At 46.1% G+C, this 25,715-nt stretch overlaps 1 long non-coding RNA gene across 2 annotated transcripts; it reads right to left on the bottom strand.

The window, feature by feature from the left end:
* Window positions 1-1,104: 1,104 nt before the first annotated feature.
* Window positions 1,105-25,492, bottom strand: LOC128099277 (uncharacterized). Of its 2 annotated transcripts, none has more exons than XR_008214484.1 (5): window positions 25,394-25,492; window positions 4,622-4,728; window positions 4,210-4,434; window positions 1,751-2,063; window positions 1,105-1,611 (listed from the first exon to the last, which is right to left on the bottom strand). It is a non-coding gene; the product is annotated as an uncharacterized LOC128099277 (long non-coding RNA). The 2 variants fall into 2 exon arrangements; XR_008214485.1 differs by having other exon boundaries at window positions 1,751-2,044.
* Between the last annotated feature and the right edge of the window lie 223 nt (window positions 25,493-25,715).

Here is a 25,715-nt window from a genome sequence, read left to right as displayed (position 1 = left end):
AATAGGTTTTGGTTGAGGCTGAAGCCATACATCTCATCTTCATAGCTTCCTGACTAGAAAGATAAGTTTCTTTCCTTCCTGCTGCATTTCTTGTTATCTATCTATCTATCTATCTATCTATCTATCTATCTATCTATCTATCTATCTATCTATCAGTGTCTCATTCTGTAGCCCAGGCTAGCCTCAAACTCACTGTGTAGCCCTTACTAGTCTCAGACTTGTGAGGTGCTGGGATTCACAGGTGTTCAGGTATGATCTATTCTGCCTAGCTTCTCTTTCTCTCTCCCCCTCCCTCCCTCTTTTCTCTCCTCTGTCAACACCCCCCGCCCCAGTTTCTTTCCTCCTGTCCTGGAGATGGAAGTGGTACCCCACATGCATTAGGCAAATATTCTACCCCTGGGATATGCCCCTACTTGTCAGTCTGGGTAAGGGAGTGTTTTATTAACAGCTTTGGTTCTTTTAGCAGGATTAATCATAGCCATGGGGAAGTGGGCCATATTAGTCCATTTAATAGCTAGTGTGGGTCAAGTGTCTTTCCTGGCTGTGCCATCACACTGACCCTATTAGCTAGTGCCATAAACTAATTTAAACTTGCTTAAGCATGCTGGGCCATGGTGTAGCTCAGTGGTAGAGTATTTGTATGGCCTGTGTGAGGCCCTACACTCCACCTCTAGCACTGTGAAAAAACTACTGACTGTTGTCCTTGGAAAATGTCTCTGAAGTGTTGTTTGCTGACAATGCCTTTTCCCTGTACCATCTTAATGGGGCTTCTCTGTTGACAGGTGTACTTTCCCTCTAGGTGGCTGCAGACATGGCTGTCCAGTGGAATGTGGGAAGAAATGACTTGAGCTAGTTCTAAATACAAGCTTTCAATAATTGCCTCTTGTTTTTATTTTCATTCCTTCCTTCCTGTTTTGTTTTGCTCACCTCTCAAACTCCTGACTTTGGTCATGAGAACAGCTTGTTTCAGGGCCTGTTGTTATGATATATTACATGGGGACCCTGAGGGTATCGCATGCATGCAGGGAAACATGCTGACATGTTGGGCAGATGCAGTGGTGGGCATGGGAGCAGGGCAGTGGGTGGACATTCACAACCCAGACATCTTCGAGGAAATGGTTTATTATAATAGAGAGACAGAGAGAAGATAGGAAAGAGGGAGAGAAGAGAGAAAGAGAGGTCAAGGGGTGCACACCTCGTGAGAGTGGAGAAAGAGAGAAAGGGGCAGAGTTTTTCCTTAAGAAGAGGCTTCTACATCAGGATGCAGAGTGGCCCCAAGGGGCAGATCAGAATATTAACATTCCTCCATTTTGATTATTATGAAAAGAGGTGAGTTATGGGAGCAAGTGGGGGAACAAGGGTGCTGAATTCTCGAGGCTACTTCAAGCTGACAAGGGGTGAAGTGGGGAGGGGGAACTGGGAGTCACACACAGTGGAAGATTTCAGGAACATTCCTTGAGGGAGCTGAGGCAGGTTGCAGCAGTGGTGTTCCAGGAACTTGCAGGGAAATGGCATGCCAAATCAGGAGTATAGAAGCCATGGCTGTTGGTTAAATTGGCGCTGCTCGTGGCTGGCCGCCACCCGTGGCAGCCATGCTGGCGGAGGAGAGTGCTGGTTGGAAGAATCACAAGCCATGGTTAACTTTTTAGAGCTTTATGGGGGGAGGGAGAGATAGAGAGAGAGAGAGAGAGAGAGAGGACAGACGGAAGGAAAGAGAGTGGAAAGAGAAGGGGGCACACAGAGGGCCCACCTGCTTTTTTAGGCTGGGACGCTGTCGCAGGCTGGTGACTTAATTAAGGACAGAATCCTTACTTCCCAGATTTTCGCTAATAATAATTAAAAAGCAGGTAGATGGGAATAGGGGCGTCATTCCTCTCAAAAACTACTTCCAGCTGACTTTTGGACATCTGTTGGCTCTTGGGGGAATGGAGAAGGGGAGTCTTCTGAGGTAGACAGGCGTTGTGGGATGCTGTCTGTCATTCATTTGCTCTGGAGACATGTATCCCTCTTGGCTGTGGCTGGAAACTTTTTGTTTGACAAGATGCTGGTGATACAGAAAAAAACTTAGAGAGAGAAAAGAATCATTATTTTATGTTGACATTTATCTGAGGTAGATCCGGCCTGTCCCTATGGGTTTTGAAACATGTTAAGCTTTATCAGAGACAGATTATGTAGCTAGAGTTTTCCTGCCTGGCCCACAGTCAGGACAAATCTCTGTCACCTGCCAGTCCCACAGCCGCGCAGACCTGACCAAGTAAACACAGAGACTTATATTGGTTACAAACTGTATGGCTGTGGCAGGCTTCTTGCTAACTGTTCTTATATCTTAAATTAATCCATTTCTATAAATCCACCTTGCCACGTGGCTCATGGCTTACCGGCATCTTCACATGCTGCTTGTCATGGCAGCGGCTTGCAGTGTCTCCCTGACTCAGCCTTCCACTTCCCAGAATTCTCCTCTCTCCTTGTCCTGCCTATACTTCCTGCCTGGCCACTGGCCAATCAGTGTTTTATTTATACAGAATGATATCCACAGCATATTTTAAAGCACCTGTTTCCTTTAGTAGTTTGGCATCCAGGAGACAGGTGATCAATTGTTAAAAGTATCTCACAGTAATAGATGTTTATATTAAAGTCTTTTTATAGCACCCAGATGCTTTTGGGTCTGGGGTGTAAATACCTTTTAGCTGTTACAGTTTTTTACTTGATGATCTCTGGACTCCGGTTCTGTGGTGGTCCTGTATCATTGGCTGAACAGTGAGTTAGAACAGGGAACTGGGAAGAGAAAAGCTTGTGGTGCATGAGAACTGATTTTTTTGGAATTAGGGACAAGGCAAAGATCAGGGCCCTGTCTGTATGCACGTGAGAAACACAGGCAGTAACTCTAAAGGTGCAATTAAATCTGGTGAGGTGGGTAAGGCTGTCCTCTGTTCCCAACAATAAAGGAGAGGTGTCATCCCAAAACTCCCAGGACTGAGTCAGTGGCTCTGGTGTCCAGAAGGAAAGAAATGGATCGCCTCCCTCCTGCATTCTGGGTTCCCTGCCATGTCTGTAGCCAAGCTTAGGTCTGTTGATGGTCTTAGCTTGATGTACCCATGCGTCTTGGCACCTGGGGGCAGTCAGCTGACTGGTTGTCTTTCTAGGTGGCACTTTTAACAAGGCTGTTGATGGCCTGGCAGGTCAGTCGCTAGCCCCGTGGCCTTTTCCTCGCTTAAAACAGGGACCCAACAGCTTTTGGGAGTCAGTGAGTGCCAGCACTTGGCAATTTTGTTTTCGGGCTTTTATTTCTTCCCTGGCATACCTTAAATGCCACCGATGACTCTCTTGCCTGTGGGGTCAGGAGCCTTGCTCTCCAGATGCTTAAGTTTTATTTGGGGAGGTCTGGGGAACAAGAGATGGATTTTACTCCGTGTCCTGAATTTTTTTTCTCCTGATGATTGATGGCTTAAGGACAGCTTTTGGAAGATCTACCAGGAGGCAGAATATAAACCAATCCTTTTGGAAGACTTGTCTGAGGCTATAAGATGATTTGTGGCTCAAGAGCCATCCTGACTATGTAAACTTATCTGTATGGATCTTAGCCGCTACCAGACCCGTCTGTGTCTCCCAAGGCATTTGAGAATAAGTGGGTGGAGTTAAGGTTAGTTACGACAAGAGTCCATAGAAGCCATCCAAGCCCACCCATTTCAGCCTGCCCACTGCCGATGGAAGTCAGATAGAAAAGGTTGCACGTGGTAGATGCAGAAGTGGGGAAGGAGAAGGGTTTAGAACTTTAGCAGAAAACTTGGGGAAAAAGTAACTATTTGCCCCGTTTGCTGACAGAAGTTCCCGCGATGCTGTTATGTGGCCAGGTTTACCGGTGCCCGCCCCATCCACCAATGTTGGTGGTAAATGTATCTGCCCCTTTGTCCCATGGCTGTAGCCGAGAGAAAAATAAAAAATTAAAATAACAAACCGGGATCAGACTCCAATCTTGGGCGTCCCCAAAGAGTGGAGAGTGATCTATGAATCAGCTCAAGTTCGCCATCCTCTTCATCAAGGGATGGGAAGGGCTGCGGCTGCTCTGCAGTTGGTCCACTGTTGGACCCGAGACAGCATTAACCCCCTCATCAGGAGCGAAAATGTGCCTGCCGTTGCCAGCACAGATCGAGGACAACCCCCGGGGTGTCCATCACAAAGAATATAGCTCAGAGTACAGCTGCGACTCACTGGGGTGAAGAATCATGGCGGTATCAGTAGTGGTAGCTGTATAGGGGTCCAGCGGAGGTGAGGGATGCGTGTGCGCACTCGCGGGCTTTCGGTCTTGCTGGATGGGGGAGGGGGTGGCAAGTGGCAGCAGTCTGCAGGTCCTTGGTGGTCTATCTGAGTCACGGCACCAAATGTTGGTTATGCTGCGGCGCTGCTCGTGGCTGGCCGCCGCCCGCAGCAGCCATGCTGGTGGAGGAGAGTGCCGGTTGGAAGAATCACAAGCCATGGTTAACTTTTTAGAGTTTTATGGGGGGAGGGAGAGAGGGAGAGGGAGAGGGAGGGAGGGAGGGAGGGAGAGAGAGAGGGAGAGAGAGAGAGAGAGGACAGACGGAAGGAAAGAGAGTGGAAAGAGAAGAATGCACAGAGGGCCCACCTGCTTTTTTAGGCTGGGATGCCGTCGCAGGCTGGTGACTTAATTAGGGACAGAATCCTTACAATGGCATCTGCTATTTCTCTGGAGGTCAGGCAGGAACAATGAATCTGCAAAATATGTTTGAAAAATAGGTGGGGTCAGAAATGGGCTCTGGAGATTTGTTAGTTTTCATCAGACCAGATTTCTTGATGTAGTAGCAAAACTTTTCCCAGTAGCCTGTATCTGTAAGATAGGTGGAATGGATTTACATCATAGCAAAAGGGTTAAATATCCACTTAAGGGCTCTTAAGAATTTTTGTGGTCAATGTTCTATCAGTTTGTCAAAGCTGCACATATCAGAATTAAAATTTTGAACCTCTGGAGTTATATCTGAAACCAGTCTATCCTGTACCATGAAGTCTGTGAATGAGGTATACCTGTCTGTAATTTTAATAGGAAATTTATTAATGAGCTATCTTTGGATTGGGGCTGTTAAACTGATACCCTAGTCATCAAACATCATCAGATCTGAGAAAGATAAATTTAAGAAGTGAGACAGCTTTCTAGCTACCTAGGCAGCAATCCCAAGTCGTGGTCGTTATGGGGACAGAAACCCCAAAGGCATTATTTGTTCAGCTGATAAGCCTAGAAGATCTGACTGATTTTTTTTTTTTTTGTGAAGTAGAAATTTGGGGAGGTCATCCTACCTGTCTTGGCAGAGAGGATGACTGATCCTTGTTGTTCCTCTTACTCACAGTCTGGACAGGATCTTAGCTTCTCACTGCGTGGCCATCCTTGCCATAAACTTCTGGGTGGAGGTTCTGTTGCCATCTATCTTCTTGGAGGGGATATAGGATGCTGCCAGGAGCTGACATGTCTCTTTATCATAAAAAGTTTTTATATTAAATGCCATATCCTCAGATCTCTACAGGTGTTTGAGGACTGGGGGAATAAAATCTGTTAGATGTATTTATAACTTTGGGAGCATATATGACTTAAATCTGAATATACAGGTTTCCCAGTTAGTTACAGCTTCATGAAGTTAGCAAGGACAGGGGGCTGATCTTTGAGTACAGCCAGATTATAATCCTGAATGACTTATATAGAAATAATTATTTCTTAAGCTGTCTCCTGAGAAGGCAAAGAAGAATGTCAGGGAAAGATCCCAATCTTAATATAACAACACCACCTGCATGTGGTTCTTCTGATGCCTGAGAGGGGAGTGCATACCTCTCAGGGCCCCACCCACACAAACAGCTGTGGAGGAATGAATGGTAGGCTGCCACTGGACTTCCCTCCGCCCAGATGGCTGGAGGACTTTTCCTTGGCCCAGAAAACAGTGGTGAAACAATGCATGGTGGGAGGCAATTCCCTAACCTCCCTCCATACCAATGGCCTCAGCGCCCAGGGCACCCTGTCCACACTGCCCTTTGTAAAGATGATGGTGAGTTCATGTGACCTTGATCTTAGCCAAGATGACGGCTTGAACACATGGTTATGTAAGGTGGCACCACCTGATCATGTGATCACCTCTATCAAATATGGTGCCTGACCACATGTTCATGTGTTGTTGTTTTTTTTTTTTTGTTTGTTTGTTTGTTTTGGTCAAAACAAACTGAACAGATAAGGAATAGGTAAAGTGAAGCTTGGCTCTGAGCAGTGGCGGAGCAGCCGGTAGAGCAGGGTGAAACAGGAGGTTCTGGCAACAGAGTTAAGCGACAGAGGGAAAAGATTTAAGAGGTAGAATTACAGACAAGGAAAGGAATTGCAGGCAAGGACAGGCAGAGAGAGCGAGCTTTTCCTGGCGGGCAGTTTTACATGTCATGGAAAGGAACCTGGTGACCTGGTTAGGGTGAAGACATAATCACTTAGCGGAGGCTGGAGGAGCATGGGGGCGTGGGGGATGGGGAGGGAGCTGGGAGGGGGTAGGTGCATCTTTCCACAATGAGGTATAATGGCAGAAAATGGCAAGTGGACGTCAGCACAGAAGTTATGGGCCATGGAATTGAGTGGCAACAGGCCTCCTCCATATGCCATCACGCAGGGGCAGGGGCTAAAAGGCTATGAGCCCGAAAGATGTGGTACCAGCAAGTGAAACGAGATTGACTTCCAGCATCCCAGAGAGTCAGTGAGGACTAATGGCACAAGATAGCCAATGGAATGTCATCACAAAGGCTATGGGCCATGGAGGGCACAGGCTGCCCCCATATGCTATTGCATAGGAGTAGGGGCCGAGCGGCTATGAGCCTGAAAGACACATGGTGCTGGCACCATGATCGAGAGATGAACAAATCCTCAGTTGTGGAAAAATGGCCAAAGGTGGGGGGAGCTTACCGATTATGTTGGTGTTGGATGAAGTAAGTGAGTGTTGAAGGTTCCAGGGCTCCTAGCAAGTCTCAGTCTGATGGCAGGCAGAAGAAATGCACCAGGAGGACCCCTGTTGAGTCACTAGCACAAGTGAAGGGAAACATGCTGGCATGCTGGGCAGATGCAGCAGTGGGCTGGTGGGCGGCCCACTCCATGCAGGCATGGTGGTAGGGTGGCAGGTGGACATTCACAACCCAGACGCTACATCTGCGAGGAAATGGTTTATTATAATAGAGAGATGGAGAGAAGATAGGAAAGAGGGAGAGAAGATAGAAAGAGAGAGAGAGAGAGAGAGAAAGAGAGGCAGCGATTTTCACTAAGAAGAGGTTTCTACGTCAAGATGCAGGGAGGTCCCAAGGGGCAGGATTTCAAGGGGTGGATTAGAATATTAATAACCATGGCTTCTTCAGTATGGGTTCTGAAAAGTGTTAAGTTCAGAGCAGCAGAAGCCTATTAAACTGTAGCAGACAAACAAAACTGTATGGGGAATAAGTGATCGCTTGTCCATCCATTTTATCTTATTTTTATGTTTATGTTGAGACAGAGTCTTGCTGTTCGGCTCTGGCTGGCCTGGACCTTACTATGTAGCCCAAGGTGGCCTTGAACTTACTATATAGCCAAGGACAAGTTTGAACTTGTGGTGCTCCAGCTGCTGCCTCTTGAGCTCTGGGATTACAGGTGTGTACCACAATGCCAGGTTTGTGTGGTGCACAAGGAGTGATAACAACTGTTATTATATTCTTGGCTGGCATGTTTGAACATGTATTTGTTCAGTGCACAAGGAGTGATAACAACTGTTATTATACTCTTGGCTGGCATGTTTGAACATGTATTTATGCTTGCATGCTCACATGCACACTCTCCTACACAGTTCAGAGAGCCCTTTCCTATCCTCAGATAGTTATCACACTCCCGTCCAAGTGTGCTTTTATCCATGTGCATATCTAATTACTGCAAACAGTCCCAAGACAGGATGTCAAAATGATCTGCATTCCTCTGGAGCATTTCATCCTGTCTGACAACCTTTACCTAACCATGAGTGGAATTCTCCTCAAGATACCAAACATACAATGAAAAAGGGAAAAATAGAGTAATCACAATAAAAAAAAATCCCTAATAAGAAGATATATTTATGTTTGTAGTATATAAAATATAATGTATTCTGCTGGACAGGTTGTGAGAATAGAAGAAAGTTTCTTTCCTGGTTATTTACTCATGGACTTCCGATTTGTGTATTTTGTGTTCTGCCCTTGTCTTTACATTTTTATTTGCATATGTTAAGTATCCATAATAATGGGTTTCACGGTGACATTCTCATAACTGTATATAATGTACTTTGATCATGGTCACCTCACTTTATGATCTCTTGTCCCCTCCACTCCCACTGATCTGCCTCTTTGTCCCAACTAGTTCCTCTGCACTTTCATTTCATTTGTGCATATGTGTGACCCAGTGAGTTTCATTAGAGCTGTGTACAGGACCATGTGCGAGGGGTTATTTACAGGAGCTGGGACAAATTACCAGTGACTACAAAATGTCTCTTCCTCCCTCAGTAATCATTAACTGCCTTGAAATCCTCAGGGATGGATGAGGTCTCTTGAACCCACACTGCCCCCATATAGGTGTGAGTCAGACCAGTCGTACGCAAGTCTTGTGTAGGTAACAGCTGCTGTGAGTTTAAGAGTTTAACAGTCATGACACACAAGACTGTGTTCCACAACACTCCACCCCTTCCTCAAGCTCTTACATTCTGCTCCCTCTTCTGAAATGTTCTTCTAGCCTTAGAGGGGGTGTGATATAGATGTCCCATTTATGGCTGAGAAGTCAACAGTCACCTGTTCTCGTGAATCTCTCAGTTACCATCAGTCACTGCAGAAGAAAGCTTCTCTTACCAAAGGTGACAGCAGCACTAATCTATGAGCATTAAGCATAGTCATGTAGAAGACAATTTGATGAGCACATCATGTCCCTTTCCCTATCACAGCCTCTAATTGTAAGGATTCTGTCCTTATTGCGTCATCAGCTTGCGACTGCATCCCAGCCTAAGAAGCGGACGTGCATTCCCACGCGTTTGTGGTGGTATTGTGTTCCCCAAAATATTGTGCACCCTAATAATCTTATCTGGGGTCAGAGAACAGAACAGCCACTAGATACAGAGGCTAGAAAATGGTGGCACTCATACCTTTAATCCTAGCATTCCAGAGGCAGAAATCCGTCTGGATCTCTGTGAGTTCAAGGCCACATTGGAAACAGCCAGGCATGGTGACTCACTCCTTTAATCCCAGGAAGTGATGGCAGAAAGCAGAAAGGTATATAAGGCGTGAAAACCAGGAACTAGGCTGGTTAAGCTTTCAGGCTTTTGAGCAGCAGTTCAGCTGAGATCCATTTGGATGAGGACTCAGAGGCTTCCTGTCCGATGAAAGAGGATCAGCTGAGAAGTTGGCAGGCGAGGTGGCTGTGGCTTGTTCTGCTTCTCTGATCTTCCAGTGTTCACCCCAATAACGGGCTTTGGGTTTGATTTTATTAAGAAGAACTTTTAAGATTTGCTGCTACACGCATTCTCTCTCTATACTCTCCCTCTGCGTGTACTCTGTCTCTGTCTCTGCATCTCTTTGGCTCTCTCTCTCTCTCCTCCTAACAAAGCTCTAAAAGGTAACTGTGGCTTGTGATTCTTCCGCCACCGCAATATCTAGCGCCAGCCTCTAGCGCCACTCTACACCCTTTCAGTGGTGCGTTCAAACTCGCGGACATCACCAAGGGTTTGTGACACTGTCCACCGCTCCTGCGATCGCCACCGCGGTCTCCCTCCAGAGACTGTGAGCGTGCGTGTCCCTCGCCCTCGAGCCTCCGCTGGACCCCCACACCACTCCCACCGCTACCGCTACCGCTGCCGCCGTGTTTGCCGCCATGTTTTTTCACCACAGTGAGTCCTCTGCAGTTCTTGCGGCTGCAGTCTGACCTATATTCTTTGCAACGGACACCCCGGGGGTTGTCCTCGGGCTGCACTGGCAAGGACACATTTTTGCTCCTGACGAGGGGGTCAATGCTGTCTTGGTCCACCTGGTGGACCACCTGCCACGCCTCAACCCTTAGCTCTCCCCTGACGAAGTGGAGAATTAACCTGAGCTGATTCATAGATCTTTCTTCTCTCCTCGGGGATGCCTGGGATTGGAGTCTGATCCTGGTTTGTTATTTTAATTTTTTACTTTTCTCTCAGCTAAAGACATGGGACAAAGGGGCAGATACATTTACCACTTACATTGACGGATACCGGTAAATCTGGCCGCATAACAGCTTCTCGGGAACTTCTGCCAGCGAATGGGCAAATAAAAGAGTTACTTTATCTCCAAGCTTTCTGCTAAAGCTCTGAACCCTTCTCCTTCCCCATTTCTGATGTTTTCTTTTCCTCTGCCATGTGCAACCTTTTCTGTCTAACTTCCGATCTCCGGCAGTGGGCGGGCTCTGTACTGTTCTGCTTTGCTGACTCAAACTGCCGTGAGAGGCACAGATGAGTCTGGAAGCGGCTAAGATCCATGCAAATATGTTTACAGTAGTCAGGATAGCTCGTAAGCCAAAAATCAGCTTATAGCCTCAGGCAATTCTTCCAAAAGGATTGGTTTATAGTCTGCCTACTGGTAGATCTTCCAAAAGTTGTCCTTAAGCCAACAATCATCAGGAAAAAAAAATTCAGGACACGGAGTAAAATCTGTCTCTTGTTTCCTAGACCTGCCCGACTAAAACTTAAGCATCTGGAGAGCAAGGCTCCTGACCCCACAGGCAAAAGGGTCATCTGTGGCATTTAAGGTGTGCCAGGGAAGAGATCAAAAGCCAGAAAACAAAATTGCCAAATGTTGGCACTCGCTGACTCCCAAAAGCTGTTGGGTCCCTGTTTTAAGTGAGGAAAAAGGCCATGAGCTAGCAAGTGCCCTGTCAGGTTATCAATGGCCTTGTCGAAAATGCCACCTAGAAAGACAACCGGTCAGCTGACTGCCCCCAGGTGCCGAGATGCATGAGAACATCAAGCTAAGACCTCCAGCAGACCTAGGCTTGGCTACAGACATGCAAGGAACCCAGAATGCAGCAGGGAAGCGATCCACTTCTTTTCCTTCTGGACACCAAAGCCACAGAACTGGAGTCCAGAGATCATCAAGTAAGAAACTGTAACAGTTAAAAGGTATTTACACTCCCAGACCAAAAAGAATCTGGGCTCTGCAAAAGCAGACTTTAATCTAGGCTCTACAAAAAATACTTTAATATAAACATCTATTACTATAAAATGCTTTTAACAATTGATCACCTGTCTCCTGGATGCCAAACTAGTAAAGGAAACAGGTGCCTTAAAATAATCTGTCTCTGATAAAAGCTTAACATGTTCCAATCTCTCTGTCTCTGTCATTAATACTAACCAATATAAGCAGAGTACTAAATACCACATATGGTCACTAATCTTTTCATGGCCACTTCTTAACATGTTTCAAAATTCTTCCCAAGCTCCAGAAACCAGCTTAAATTCATCTGGACAGGCTGGATCTACTTCAGATAAATGCCAACTCCCCTGGTCTGGGAACACTCCAATAATAATAGTGATGATGATGATGATGATGATGATGATGATGATTCTTTTCTCTCTAAGCTTTTTCTGTGTCACCAGCATCTTGTCAGACAAAAGGTTCCCATGAGGGATGCACATCTCCAGAGCAACGGATGGCAGACAGCACATCATCCCACAACGCCTGTCTACCTCAGAAGACCCCCCCCCCTATTCCCCCAAGAGTTAACCAACATCCACCAGTCAGCTGGAAACAGTTTTTGAGAGGAACGATGCCCCTATTCGCATCTACCTGCTTTTTTTTTTTTTTATATAATAAGCAAAAGTCTGGGATGTAAGGATTCTGTCCTTATTACATCATCAGCTTGCAACTGCATCCCAGCCTAAAAAGCGGACATGCATTCCCACACATTCTCTCTCTATACTCTCCCTCTGCACCACGTGCTCTGTCTCTGTCTCTGCGTCGCTTTGGCATGCTCTCTCTCTCTCCTTCCCCTAATAAAGCTCTAAAAGGTAACCATGGCTCGTGATTCTTCTGCCACCGCAGTATCTAGCGCCAGTCACTAGTGCTGTATACCCGTGGTAGCCGCGGCCAGCCACCAGTGCCGCTCTACCCTGTCACTAATCTCCAGAGCTATGGGGCTTTCGATTTTTTTCCTGTGGAGTCAGATCCGATCAGAAGGTGGTTGGTTACACCCACAACAGACTTGCCCTACTGCACCGGTGGGTGTGTCTTGCCTGGCTGGTTGGTACTGTAGCATGCAGGGTCTATCCCCTGAAATCTACATAGCACCTTCCAGAACTGTGGAAGCTAGCCAGCAAGGAAGAGACCTCTTGATCAGTTTTAGATTGATTTCTCTATGCTCTATGACCAAAACAGGTGGTATCTCTAGCAATGGGTCTTATTATCTAGCTATGATTTTGCTCCTGCTTTATATAACCACTTATGAGAGAATTATAATGGAGGAATTTTTTTTTTAAGAACTCTGAAGATCTGGCTTCCTTTCTGTTACTGTGGTAAAGCACTCTGACCTACCTAAAGCAGTTTAGGCTGGGGGATGGGTTTTTCTCAGCTTAAAGGTTGCAGTCCATCCTTGAGGACAGTCAGGGCGGGAACTCAAGGAAGAAACTTAAAGAATGAACCATGGAGGATGCTGCTTGCTGGCTTGTTCTCTGGATCTCTCACAGGTCCATGCTTAGCTAGCTTTTTTATACATCCCAGGGTCATTTGTCCATAGTATAGTGCCACCCATAGTGGGCTGGTCTCTCCTACCCACCCCCAAACATGCCCACATGCCAATTTGATCTGGCAGTCTCTTAATTAAGACTCCCTTCTCAGGTCAAATTAACAGTTAAAGTTAATTAGGGAGAGAGAGAGAGAGAGAGAGAGAGAGAGAGAGAGAGAGAGAGAGAGGATGCTCACGTGCACATGAGTGCAGGTACCAGAGAAGGCCAGAAGTCATCAGTTCCCCTGTGTCTGGTCCCAAGAAGTCCCTTTTCTCAAAGTCTAGCATTTAGACAAAAGCCAGCATTCTCTCTGGGACTTGAGAAAATAGTCCCTACCTGCTAAAAGGAAGCATTCTCCGCACCTCTTGCAAAAGGGACCTCTGGCTCTTCCACTCCACATGTCTGTGGTGCCTATTAGCACATCAAGGTCTATGCTAGCTTCTAGGCTCCTTCAATCCCTACTCACAAGTACCCGTCTGTTATATACTTCAGAATCCTCCAACTCAGCTCACAAGTTCCTCTCCTCCCAGGTACCTGTTCCCTTAAAACCCTGGAAATGTCCCCTCCCCCCGCCCCCCATTACTTCTCTCTGCTTTCCGGAGAGACAGACTTGGTGGCTTGGAATCAACTTTTTCCTTTTCACCACCAGAGCAGAGAAGCTGTTTTGGTTTCCTTACTGTACACATTTCATTCACCCAGGAGCTGGCGATACAGGTAGCAGCTGTGAGCCACCTGATGTGGGTGCTGAGAACCGCGCTTGGGTCCTCTGGAGAAAAGTGCTTGCTCCCCACTGCTGAGCCATCTCTTCAGCCCTGCATATCCACTTTCCTGAAACTGCCTTCTGTTGTGGGGGGTTGAGAACTATCTTTGGGGTTGAGTAGTCATTGGCCTTTATTTGCCAAACTTGGGACATATACAGCTTTATAACTTCTGTGTAAACTCTTAAGACTTTTGATGTATTTGATTCTCAGAGAGGTCCTGGTCCAGTAATCAATCTCAGAAATAGTGATTAGTTATAATGTTCAAACCCAGATCCTTCCATTACACCCTGCTCAGCAGTGCTCTGATAGTCCCTTCACCCCCAGCTTTAAGAGTCTCCATCTTGACTTTGGGCATGTAGACCCTCGAGTCTATGTGCTCAGGTCCTGAAACAGCATTGGGTGCTCACAACTAGAGGTTTACAAGAGTCTTGCTCCAAGTGGTAGTTTTACCTAAAGGACTGCGTTCATCAAATCTCTTGACTTATGCATATCAGAAATGACTCAAACTGGCTTAAGGGGGGGGGGGGAGGCTGGAGAGATAGTTCAGTAAAGAACTATCTTAGGGTTTCTATTGTGATGAGACGCCATGACCATGGTGTGGATGAATTTCTAAACAGTCTTATTAAATAAGAAACAGAGCCAAATACAGGGGTGAAAGCTGTAGAGATCAGAGAAATAGTAAGAGCCACCAGCTAACCTTAGCTCACCATACTCCATAGCTTCCCAAGAGAGAAAGCCTTCTTCCTGTCTAACCTGCACCTTTATTGCCTTGCTGTTCTGCATTGTCATTGTCTCTTAGCCCAGCTACCTCACTTCCTTGTCACTGCTTGTCTATACAGACCTCCAGGTCTCTATGGTTGGTGCTGGGATTAAAGGTGTGCGTCACCACGCTTGGCTGTTCCCTAGTGTGTCCTTGAACACACAGAGACTCTGCTTGCATTGTGATCAGATTAAGGGCATGTGCTACCACTGCCTGACTTTTGTTTTTGGCTGGCTATGTCCTCTGATCTCCAGGCAAACTTTATTTATTAACATACAAATAAAATATTGCCACATTTCAGCACAAATAAAATATCACTACACCATGGCAAAATCTTATAAAGAAAAACATTTAATTGGGGTGGCTCACTTTCAGTTTCAGAGGTTCAGTCCATCATCATGGCGGGGAGCATGGAAGCATGCAGGCAGACATGGTGTTGGCTACGTCTTGATCAGAAGGCAACAGGAAGTGGATTGTGACACTGGGTGGTATTCTAAACATAGGAAACCTCAAAGTCCACCCCCACAGTGACATATCTCTTCTAACAAGGCCATACCTACTCCAACAGAGCCATACCTCCTAATACTGCTACTCCCTATGAGCTTATGAGTTCCAATTACATTCAAACTACCACATTGCTGCTCTTGCAGAAGACTGGGATTTGATTTCCAGTGCCCAAATGGAAGCATACTATTCTATAACTCCACTTCCAGAGGATCTGATGCCTTCTTCTGGCCTCTCTGGGCACCAGGTAAGAATGTGATATACAGACATACATGTAAGCAAAAATACTAATACACAAAACATAAGATAAAACTAAATTGTTCAGTTGGAACCTCTAGCTCACCCCTGAATGATATGGAAAGCCCTATTCCTGTCTCTCTTTCTCTCCAAACCCCACCTGTTCAGAGAGTCTCTGAACAAAGAAAAGATGCCAGAAAGCTCAGTTCAGAATTCCTGGTGGATGCTGCAGCTTCCTCCCCTGTTGCCAATGGCAGCCCACGTCCCTGCCTAAGTGTGTCATCACCCGTAGCCTACAAGCTATAAAGTCTCCCTGCTTTAATTCGGGGGTGTGGCTTCTCCAGCCTCTATCTCTGGGACTGGAGAACCTGTTTGGTAGTTGCTTTGTTCAAATAAATCTGTTGTTATACTTTTTTTTTTTTTTTGGTTTTTCGAGACAGGGTTTCTCTGTGTAGCTTTTCGCCTTTCCTGGAACTCGCTTTGGAGACCAGGCTGGCCTCGAACTCACAGAGATCCGCCTGGCTCTGCCTCCCGAGTGCTGGGATTAAAGGCGTGCGCCACCACCGCCCGGCTATTGTTATACTTTTTCAACTTGGCATGATCTGGCTTATTGCATCAGAGGAGAAACTTATTATCAGGGGAGCAGAAAATCTGTTAAAAATTAAAAAAGAAAAGACCCCCCACACACACAAAGAAAGAAAGAAAGAAAGAAAGAAAGAAAGAAAGAAAGAAAGAAAGAAAGAAAGAAAAAGAAAAAAAAGAAAGCCACATGTGTTGGCATATACCAGCAATCCTTTTCCCTTGGAAGGCAGAGGCAGGAGGATTGGGGCAAGTTTGGGGCCATCCTGGTCTAAACAGCAAATTCTAGGCCAGCCTGGACCTGAAAGACAACCCTGCCCTCAAAACAAATGCACTTTGTTGACATAACCAGGAAATTGCTTCAAGTGCAGCTGGTTTTCTCGGCTGTATGATTTCATCAAAAGCTTTCTTTCCCACCCTTGGCTCTGACCTCAGCTTTAGCTGAAGTATTTTCTACTTCCTGCCTCCTAGCAGCACACATTTCCATTCCAATAACTAACCCCCAGAGCAGAAGGAGCACAGTGCTCTCCATGACCCAGCAAAAGCTGGGCCAGGCCTGTTTCCAGCCGGAAAGCGTTTATGGGAGAATGGAAGATGCGGTTGGCTGAACTCCATTTGCTATGGAGCTAAGGAACCCAACCGCATCCCTCCTCCACGTCTGGCTTCATCCCAGGACTGCTCTCTGCAATTAGAACAGTTGCCCTCCTTGTCAGTGAGGGAATGAATAACAGGAAGTGAGTGGGTGTGATCGGTGGGTATCAGGATACTGGCTTTGGCTTCTGCTGGGGGGATGGGCAGTATCTGAACACTTAAATCCTGAAGAATGAAGACTGACTCTCAGCCATCTTGGATTATTAACTACCAGCAATGCTGTTTTTTTCTTTCTGTTTTTAGACAAACCAGATTAAAAAACAGTTTGCTGCTTCTTAGTTGAACCTTACCACAAGAGAAGCAAACATTTCAACTGAAGGATTTTCTACCATCAATCAAGTCTCCAAACATCTAGCCTTGGGTTTTTGTTTGTTTTTAGTGCCGGGGATTAAAGTCATCATGCCCTATGTCACCAGTCAGCCACATACTTAGTCCTGGGCTTTATTTGGCATGTGGAGAGTCCTAAATAAAATAGTAATTTAACTGGGTGCAAGTTCTACATTTTAGGGACTGTGTGTGTGTATGTGTGTGTGTGTGTGTGTGTGTGTGTGTGTGTGTGTGTGTGAGAGAGAGAGAGAGAGAGAGAGAGAGAGAGAGAGAGAGAGAGAACAAGCAAGCACATGTATACTTGTCTGTGGAGGCTGGAGGACAACTCTGAGTACCATGCTTCCACCACCATAGGTGTCATTCAATATTTTTATTTTAATTGCCTTTCTTTCTCTTCTTTCTTTCTTTTCTTTTCTTTTCTTTCTTTCTTTCTTTCTTTCTTTCTTTCTTTCTTTCTTTCTTTCTTTCATCCATTTTTCAAGACAGGGTTTCTCAGTGTAGCCCTGGCTGTCCTGTAACTTGCTCTGTAGACCAGGCTGACCTTAAACTCAAAAGATTTGACTGCCTTTGACTCCTGAGTGCTGAGATTAAAGTCATGCACCACCACTGCCCAGCCATTCGTTACTTTTTTATTTTTATTTTTTTGGCCTGGAACTCAGACCAGTAAGCCAGGTTGACTGGGAAACACACCCCACAGATCCACCTTTCTTCTCCTCCCCAGCACATGCCAACATGCCTAGCTTTAAAAATGTGATTCTGGGGATGGAATGCAGTTTCTTGGGCTTGCAAGGTAAGCCCTGTATTGACTGAGCTATCTTTCTAGGCCCTGATGTTATGGGGAGCCCACCAGAGATGACCATTCAGACACAGTTTATAGCCAATTGAAATCCCTTATTCTGGCCAGCTGGGACTACACTCACGTATTTGGGACCTAAATGTAACCCTGAGCATTTAGAGCAAGGGACTTTGAAAGGTAAAACCACATCCTGGTGTATCACTCTGCAGCTGGAAGTGGGTGGGGTTGTGCAAGCAAGCAGTTTAACAGAAGCTAAAATGAGCAGTTAGCTTCAGGGTGTAGTGATATATTGTATACCCCAATAAAGCTTACATGGGGATCAGAGGATAGAGCCAGCCACTAAATTAGAAATAGATGCCAGGCAGTGGTGGCACACACACCTTTAATCATATCACTCAGGAGGCAGAAATCCATCTGGATCTTTGTGAGTACAAGGCCATACTGGGCTATATGAGAGAAACAGAACCAGGCAGTGATGACACACACCTTTAATTCCAGGAAGTAGTATTGCAGGACACAAAAAGGTATATAAAGCATGAGGAAACAGAAACTCTCTGTTTAGACTGAAGATTTCGTAGAGGTAAGAACTTGTGGCTGGCTTGCTCTGCTTCTCTGATCTTTCAGCTTTCACTTCAATATCTGGCTCCAGGATTTTTATTGTAAGACCTTTTAAGATTCGTAGGGTGTGGGGCTGTTGCACAAGCAAGCAGTTTAACAGAAGCTAAGTTAGCTGGTAAAACTTAACTTTGAGTTCCTAGAATAGAGTTGAATAATTTTCCATGGTATTTTCCATCAAGGAGATCATATTCTAGTTATACCTGAAATGGCCTTGGTTAAAATACAAGATGGGCTGGGTGGTGGTGGCACATGCCACAGGTGGATCTCTGTGAGTTCAAGGCCAGCCTGGTCTACAGAGTGAGTTCCAGGACAGCTAGGGCTATGCAGAGAAAACTTGTCTCAAAAAACAAAAAACAATCAAACAAACAAACTAAAAAGCAAGATGGAGGAAACTCTGGACCGTTCTGCCTTGTCATAATCCCCACTGGTTCTATGGGCATGGGTCAAATAATTGACTTGTCCTATTCTATGGGGACATTGTTGGTTCTAAAGACCAGTAGCTTAACTGAGTTTATTTTCTGTTTGATGTAGTTGGCCATGCAGTTGAGGATGCCCCGATCAACTTAAGAATCAACAGTCTGGCTAATGTTGACAGTAAGGTTGTCAGCCATGGGGACCGGGTAAACCAAGACTGATGCCACGATCTGATCTCTGTCTACTTTCTTCCCTTTCTGTGGGGTTTTCTCTGACCATGGTAAGGTCTTCCCTGATTACCAGGGATTGGCTGTCATAGAGTAGGAAGTCTCTCCTAAGGCCTTGCAAAGTCCCCCCTGTTTGATCAAAAGGGGGTATAACCTCCTTCAGTTCTGCAGGACTACCTCTTTGAGGGAATCAGCGTGGCTCTCCAGCCTGGAAAGAGAACTCTCTAAATGACCTGGGTCTAACTCTGTCTGGGAACTGAGTTCCCTAAAGTTTTGTTTCCCAACCATCAAGGCTGAGGACTGATGTGTGGCAGTTGTACTGGTTATTCCTACACCTACTAGGATCAGGATCAGAATCGGGGCCTGTTTGACCTTTCTTAACATCAAGTGAATCAAGGTTGGTATGAGCTCTCTCCTCTTCTCTATTATAGGCATATACCCGGGAGATAACACAGACCAGTACACACAGACTCCTTCCCACTTCGGGGTTTACTTGAGCACAGGTGGCTCATCTAGAAGTGATGTCTTTAATCAGGCTTTCCAAATTTGGAACATAATGCCTTGGTCTGAGGAGTTGAGCAGGTTTTTTTTGTTGCTTGTAGATTGGTGGCTTGGTAGAGATCTGTAACCAGTCACCTTCCTTAATTTGCAGGAAGGATGGATCTACCATCCGGTAACATTCACTGGATGGACTCTGGCAGGGCTACCAAGACTTGAAGGGCCCCCACTGGTTCCAGGTTTACTTTCCAGGTGGCCGAGTCTGTAGCTCTGTTGCCTCTGGCTTCTGGGAAATCTCCCTTTTGATGTCCTTTGCAATGGCCAGTGGCTACCCTCTTGACTAACCAGACAACTTCAAAGAGAGATAAGGTTTTTCTTTATTTTTGATTTCTTTTCCTGCTGAGATTAGCAACGCTCTTTCCCTGTATTAAGCCCTGTGGAATGGGCTGTGGTAAAAATGTTTAGGTGGAAGCCCCACCTTGGTCCCACCTCTTGCTCTCCCCTGACCCCCAAAGGCTACAAACAGCTTGGTAGCTCATTAGTTCATTAGTAAAGTTTTCTGTTAAAGGTACAGACAGGTGTGCCTCATTCACAGGCTTCATGGTAGCACTGGCTACAAACAGTTTTCAGGAGTCCTTAAATTTCTGCGGATTTTCCTGGTCCCTGCTTCTAGAGACAGGTTAGCATTAGAGAGGGTATGGAAGCCTGCTGTCATGTTCAATTCTGTTCCTTCCTTGATCCTCAGCCTCCCTCCCTCCTCCTTCTTCACTCACTCAACCTCTTCTGTTCGGTAAATTTCCTCTGATTGTCCTTTAAGTATAGACTTAAAGGTGTGTTTCATCGGGCTGAAACCAGGTCCTAGGGAAAATGTTCATACTTTTTAACCCACAGCCATAGCCTTTTGCTATGACACCACGATGTAAATCTGTTCCAGTTGTTTTACAGCTACCTGCAGGTTCCTGGGGGAAAGAGTTCTGCTGCTACTGTATCAAGGAATCTGGCCTGGTGGAAACTAATACCAGATTCTAGAACCTCTCTTTGACCCCACCCATCTTCAAACCTGTATTTTACAGGTCCACCCCTCCTGCCAAACTTGTACCAAGGCCAACTTGCAGGGAAGATACACAGATACACAGCCTCTGCATCCAACCAAGGACACCAACTGGGCAAGTACTGACTGGTTGGTTTCACCCACATGTGCCCTCACAAAAAACTCCATTATTTTTTATTTTTTATTTTTTTTGGTTTTTTGAGACAGGGTTTCTCTGTGTAGTTTTGGTGCCTGTCCTGGATCTTGCCCTGTAGACCAGGCTGGCCTCGAACTCACAGAGATCCACCTGGCTCTGCCTCCTGAGTGCTGGGATTAAAAGAGTGCACTACCACCACCACCGGCAAAAAAAAAAAAAAAAAAAAAAAAAAAAAAAAAAAAAAAAAAAAGCTCCATTATCTCTTAACTCTTACTGACACCTTTAAGGGATGGATGCACTCCCCGCCTCCAGGGAAACAGCAGATGTGACAGCTCAGGTGCTCCTGAACACATCATCCCGCAATTTGTTGTGCCATTCCCCCCCTCCCCAAGCTCCTGGGACATCAATGCTACAACCTGCCTTTTCTGCCTCCTCAAGGAACAGATGCCTGAGATCTCCAGGATGGCAGTTAACTCAACGCTTCTTCACCCACACCTCCTGCTGAGCATGACCCCGCTGACCCCTTGACTCTCCCCTCTCCACATTGTCCCATGCCTGTAGGAAATGACCAGACTTGAACCGGTGCTCATATACCCAAGGAGTCTGGGATGTTTAGGTGGAAGCCCCACCTTGGCCCCACCTCTCTCTCCTCCAGACCCTGCCCCAAAGAAAACCTACTAGGCAGTGGCCCCTCCTCTGGAGCTGCCCTCCCATTCCAGACCCTGCCCCTCCCAAGGCCCAGCAAGGGTCAGCTCCTCCCACAGGGCTGCTCAAGACCACACCTACAGGCTATTTAAGACCTGTCACGTGCTCCCTCTCCTGCCCCGCCCCCCAGAGTCACCCGGAAGTTGCTTTGCTCTGTTTATTAAACCTGGACTTATTAATTTGTCCTGACCTGATTTATTGCATCAGCAGAGAAACCCAGTACTAGGGTACAGAAACTTCAGAAAGCATATCAGTGATTTGTGTATATGGTGATAGCCTTGTCTTTTCCCCAATAGAGTGCTTGAGTCAAAGCTAAAAGCTCAGCTCACTGAGGTTTTCCTGCTTAAAGATTGTGCCCAGATAGCCTTACTTTATCTTGGGTCGCTACTGCTGCCCTTGCATCCTGGTCTGTTCTTGTACGAAACTGCTCCTATCTGTAACCAATACTTGTTTAATGTCACCTACAGGATATCAGTCAGATCAGGCCTGTTAGACTGGATCAGATCAGTTAATCAAGTTATGCAGGGGGCCCACAAGGTCCTTGTCTGGCAGGGGCCTGGCAGGGTTGAAGACTAATGTCTTGTGGAACCGAATGTGTGGTTGATTCAAAAGCAGGGCTTGGTATTGGGTCACCTGGGTGTGCTGTGGGATGGTCTTTCTGTACACTGTGAATATGTTGCTCTTGTTGGTTGATAAATAAAGCCGATTTGGCCTGTAGCCAGGCAGAATAAGTCTGGATGGGAAAGAAAACTTAGATACAGGGAGAAGGAGGGCAGAGTCAGAGAGATGCCAGCCACCCACCCAAGGATCACGATGCTAGAACACCATTAAGCCATGGGTCATGTGGCAATGCACAGATCAACAGAAATGGGTTAATTTAAATGTAAGAGTTAGTTAGTAATAAGTCTGAGCTACTGGCCAAACATCTATAATTAATATAAGCCTCTGAGTGATTATTTGGAAATGACTTTGGGATTGGGTGGGACAGAGAAAAGCCTCCATTTACATGGGTGTTAGACATTCATCTCTCAGGTATTCCCCTCAAGAGGACTTCAACAGAGTGTGGAGTTGTCAGGGACAGTTCTTGTCCGAAAGTTAACTTGTCAGCTTCTTTTACTAACAGGAGAGTGGCAACCATGGCCCTTAAACATGCTGGCCATCTGGTTGAACTGAATCAAGTCTCTTGGACAGATATGCCATGCTGGAGACCTGCTCCAGTGGAGGTTCAGGTCCCAAAAAGGTTATGTGGAGAGTGGTAGGTGGGATGGAGACGGACACGATCTGAGGGTGAATCGGGATGGCTACTAGCAAGTTTATTGAGAAAAGAATACACCTTTTATACTCTATTGTTATGTGACTCCACAAGAGTCTGTTAAAAGACCTCAAGAATTTAAATGGGGATCATACACTCACAGATGCAGAACGAAATAAACGCTACTGATTATCCAGCTGTTGTTGTCTTCAGTTCTGCCCAAGGATGATAGGAACCAACTGCAAGCTGCTCCACACCGCCTGACCTGGTCCTCGCTCCCCACGAGAGAATGTGACCCCCCCTTAAGCAATCACATACACAGACAAAAACACGCCCATTGAGTCAGATACGCCCAAAGCGATTGGTTGAATGGGATGAGTTTCCATAACACTCTAGAGTTGCAAATAGGATTAAATAGGAGAAAGTAGGCATGTGAGCTGGGGTGTGGCTTAAGATCAAGGGTTGAGGAGGCCAGCGTTGACCCTGACAGTGGGCACCAGTCATTCATCAATGGAAGGGCCTCTTGCTAGAGACAGAATGTCTGCCTTTTTAGCAAGCAGGAACTTTCTTCAAGCCTCTGAGGGAATGTGGACTTTTGTCTACATGCCTGACCTTGGGAAAAGAATATTTTGGAGGGATGAGACCTCCATTACAGAATACTGCAGTTGTTTTATATGGCTTAGTTTATCCAAATAGCTAAAGCTTAAAAGTGAGCAAAGATGAAATGAGACAAGTATTACTGTGAATCTGAGTAGACCTGAGGAATTTATACATCTTGATTATCAAATATACCTTGTTTATCAAACAAATCTTATTTATCACTTATACCTTATTTATCAAGCATATGTTACTTATCTAAATTTTCTAGCACCTTCGTGTTAACTTGTATGGGAGTAGCCAGAGTTATATGGTTTTGTAAGAGCCAAAGTTACATTTTAAGTTTTAATTACTATGCCTTAGAGATCCATAAAACAAAAATGCCTCTGATCCTTGTCCAAGGACAGATAGTTCCTGAAATGCTGGAGGCTATTGTTTATGGGAGTTAACAAGCCACAGGTTTTCACTCCCTTAAAGAAGTTTGTTTGACCCATAGGCACCAGATGTGCTTGGTCACATGTGGGCAAGAGGTATGTAGGCAGGAAGTACATCAGGATGTATGCTTGCCCCTGATTGGATGTAGGCAGGAAGTATGTCAGGATGTATGCTTGCCCCTGATTGGATGTAGGCAGGAAGTATGTCAGGATGTATGCTTGCCCCTGATTGGACTTGATGGGAAATACTTAAGCTGATGCAAATTGTGATTCGGGGCCATTTTCCTGGGAAACCAGGTATGGGCCTAGTCAGAGCCCATCCACCTGGCCAGTAGTTAATTAAAGCTGCTTCTAATTTGGATTTAAATTGTGGTAGTGGTCATTTTCTCAACCGATGGGATTAACATTTCCATGGTGGTGGAGGGGATTTTTTTCCAAAGAATTATTTTGTTTAGAGAGGCTACCATTATACACATTTTTATACTTCACTAAAGCCCACACAAGATTTCCCAGATGGAAAGGCATAATAATGAGAATCATTAAAAATGAAAGTAAAGGGGTGCTGGAGAACTGTGATCTGCAAAGTTGAAACGCTAGAACTTTGTCAAGTAGCAATGGTCGCCATGTGATCCATGCCAATCCCACTAGTCTTTTCCAGGGTCCCAGGGTTTGCATGAGGACCCCCTAGGCATTGCCTCTGGCTTCATCTTCATATGTACAAGTGGGAATGGAAGGGCTTAGTATAGTCTGGGAGGGCCCAGACTGGAGCAGACACCATTTCAAGGCCTTGAAGGCCCTCTGTTCAGTCTCAGTCGGTTCCAAGGGTTGTATACCTCTGGTCCTGGCAGAGAGGGGCTTGGCTGTCTGAGCAAATCCTAATATGCACAGCCAGCAGTATCCAACCACCCCTAGGAATTCCCATATTTGTGTTTTGTTTTTCACTGTGGGAGCAGAGATTGCAGGATGGCTGAAATATGGTCATGGAAAGCAGCTGCTTCCCTTTCTCTAGGTTAGAGCCTAGGTATATGTCCTGAGGGGCACACAGCTGAGCCTTTTGGGTTGAGACTCTGTACATCCGGGCTTGGGCTCACAACAGTTCTCAAAGCACGGGTCATGACCCCTTTGTGGTTTGATTGGCTCTTTCACAGGGGTTGCCTAAGACCACCAGAAAACACAGATATTTACATTATGATTCATAACAGTAGCAAACACTCTCTCTCTCTCTCTCTCTCTCTCTTTCTTTTTTTCTTTTTCTTTCTTTTTTTTTTTTTTCCGAGACAGGGTTTCTCTGTGTAGCTTTGCGCCTTTCCTGGAACTCACTTGGTAGCCCAGGCTGGCCTCGAACTCACAGAGATCCGCCTGGCTCTGCCTCCCGAGTGCTGGGATTAAAGGCGTGCGCCACCACCGCCCGGCTTCTTTCTTTTTTTCAAGACAGGGTTTCTCTAACAGCTCTGGCTGTCCTGAAACTTGCTCTGTAGACCAGGCTGGCTTCGAACTCACAAAGATCCACCTGCCTCTGCCTGCAGGAGTGCTGGGATTAAAGGCATTGTGCCAGTAGCAAACTCTTGTGTTATAAAATAGCAACAAAAATAATTTTATGGTTGGGGATCAGCACAATATGAGGAACTATATAAAAGAGTCGTAGCATCAGGAAGGTTGAGAACCTTGGAGGGTTTCTAAAAGGCCTTCTACATTCCTCCTCAGTGGTCAAAGCTATCAGGAGGTCATCTTCACATGGGAGCATAGCGGATGCTACTGTCTAAATTCCAACAGATCTTCACTCAGGGCTTCATCAAACAATGTTGGCGAGTTTCTGTTTTGATTTGAAAGCCTTTTTCCTGGTCTATTTCCCTATTGTCTGTTTCCCTAAGGGCAGCGACCACCGGTTTATTTCCCTGTCTTCAGCTGAACACCCTCTAACCTTAAGACAGTTTCCAACAGGCTGATAAGGGCCTGTGGCTTCTCTGAAAACGGAGGGTTTGGGGGTCTTCCATTTATACAAGTCAGTGGTAGAGAAGTGAGGCATAAACCACGGATGAGGGAAGAGTTGGCCTTCCACCCCCCACCCCCACCCCACCCCCCACTTAGCATTCAGGCACTTACACTGGCCTCCTCAGGGTCCTGACAGGACAGTCATCAGCCCCAGCTGCTGCGTAGAGCGCTCCCTTTGCGCATGCGTTACACTCCCTTCTAAAGGGCAAGCCCTCCCCCACCCCTTGCCTCCGGGAGACCGCTTCTGCGCCCCCCCCCCCCCCAAACCTCCCACGTGAGTTCTGTTGTACGGTGTGACTTCCCTTCTGCGCCTTTAAACGACAGCACACACCTCTGGGGGAATTAACTTCCCTTCCCCTGGGTGCAGTCAGTTGCTTACAGCAGTGCAAAGAGCAGAGCTGCTGGGGAACCATTTCTCCTCCCTGCAAGCACT

This window comes from Peromyscus californicus, unplaced genomic scaffold (genome assembly GCF_007827085.1).
Source record: "Peromyscus californicus insignis strain IS unplaced genomic scaffold, ASM782708v3 Scaffold_6__1_contigs__length_162567912, whole genome shotgun sequence".
Classification (NCBI taxonomy): domain Eukaryota; kingdom Metazoa; phylum Chordata; class Mammalia; order Rodentia; family Cricetidae; genus Peromyscus; species Peromyscus californicus.
Note: the sequence above shows the minus strand (reverse complement) of the source record. Positions and strands in the feature narration are given on the sequence as shown.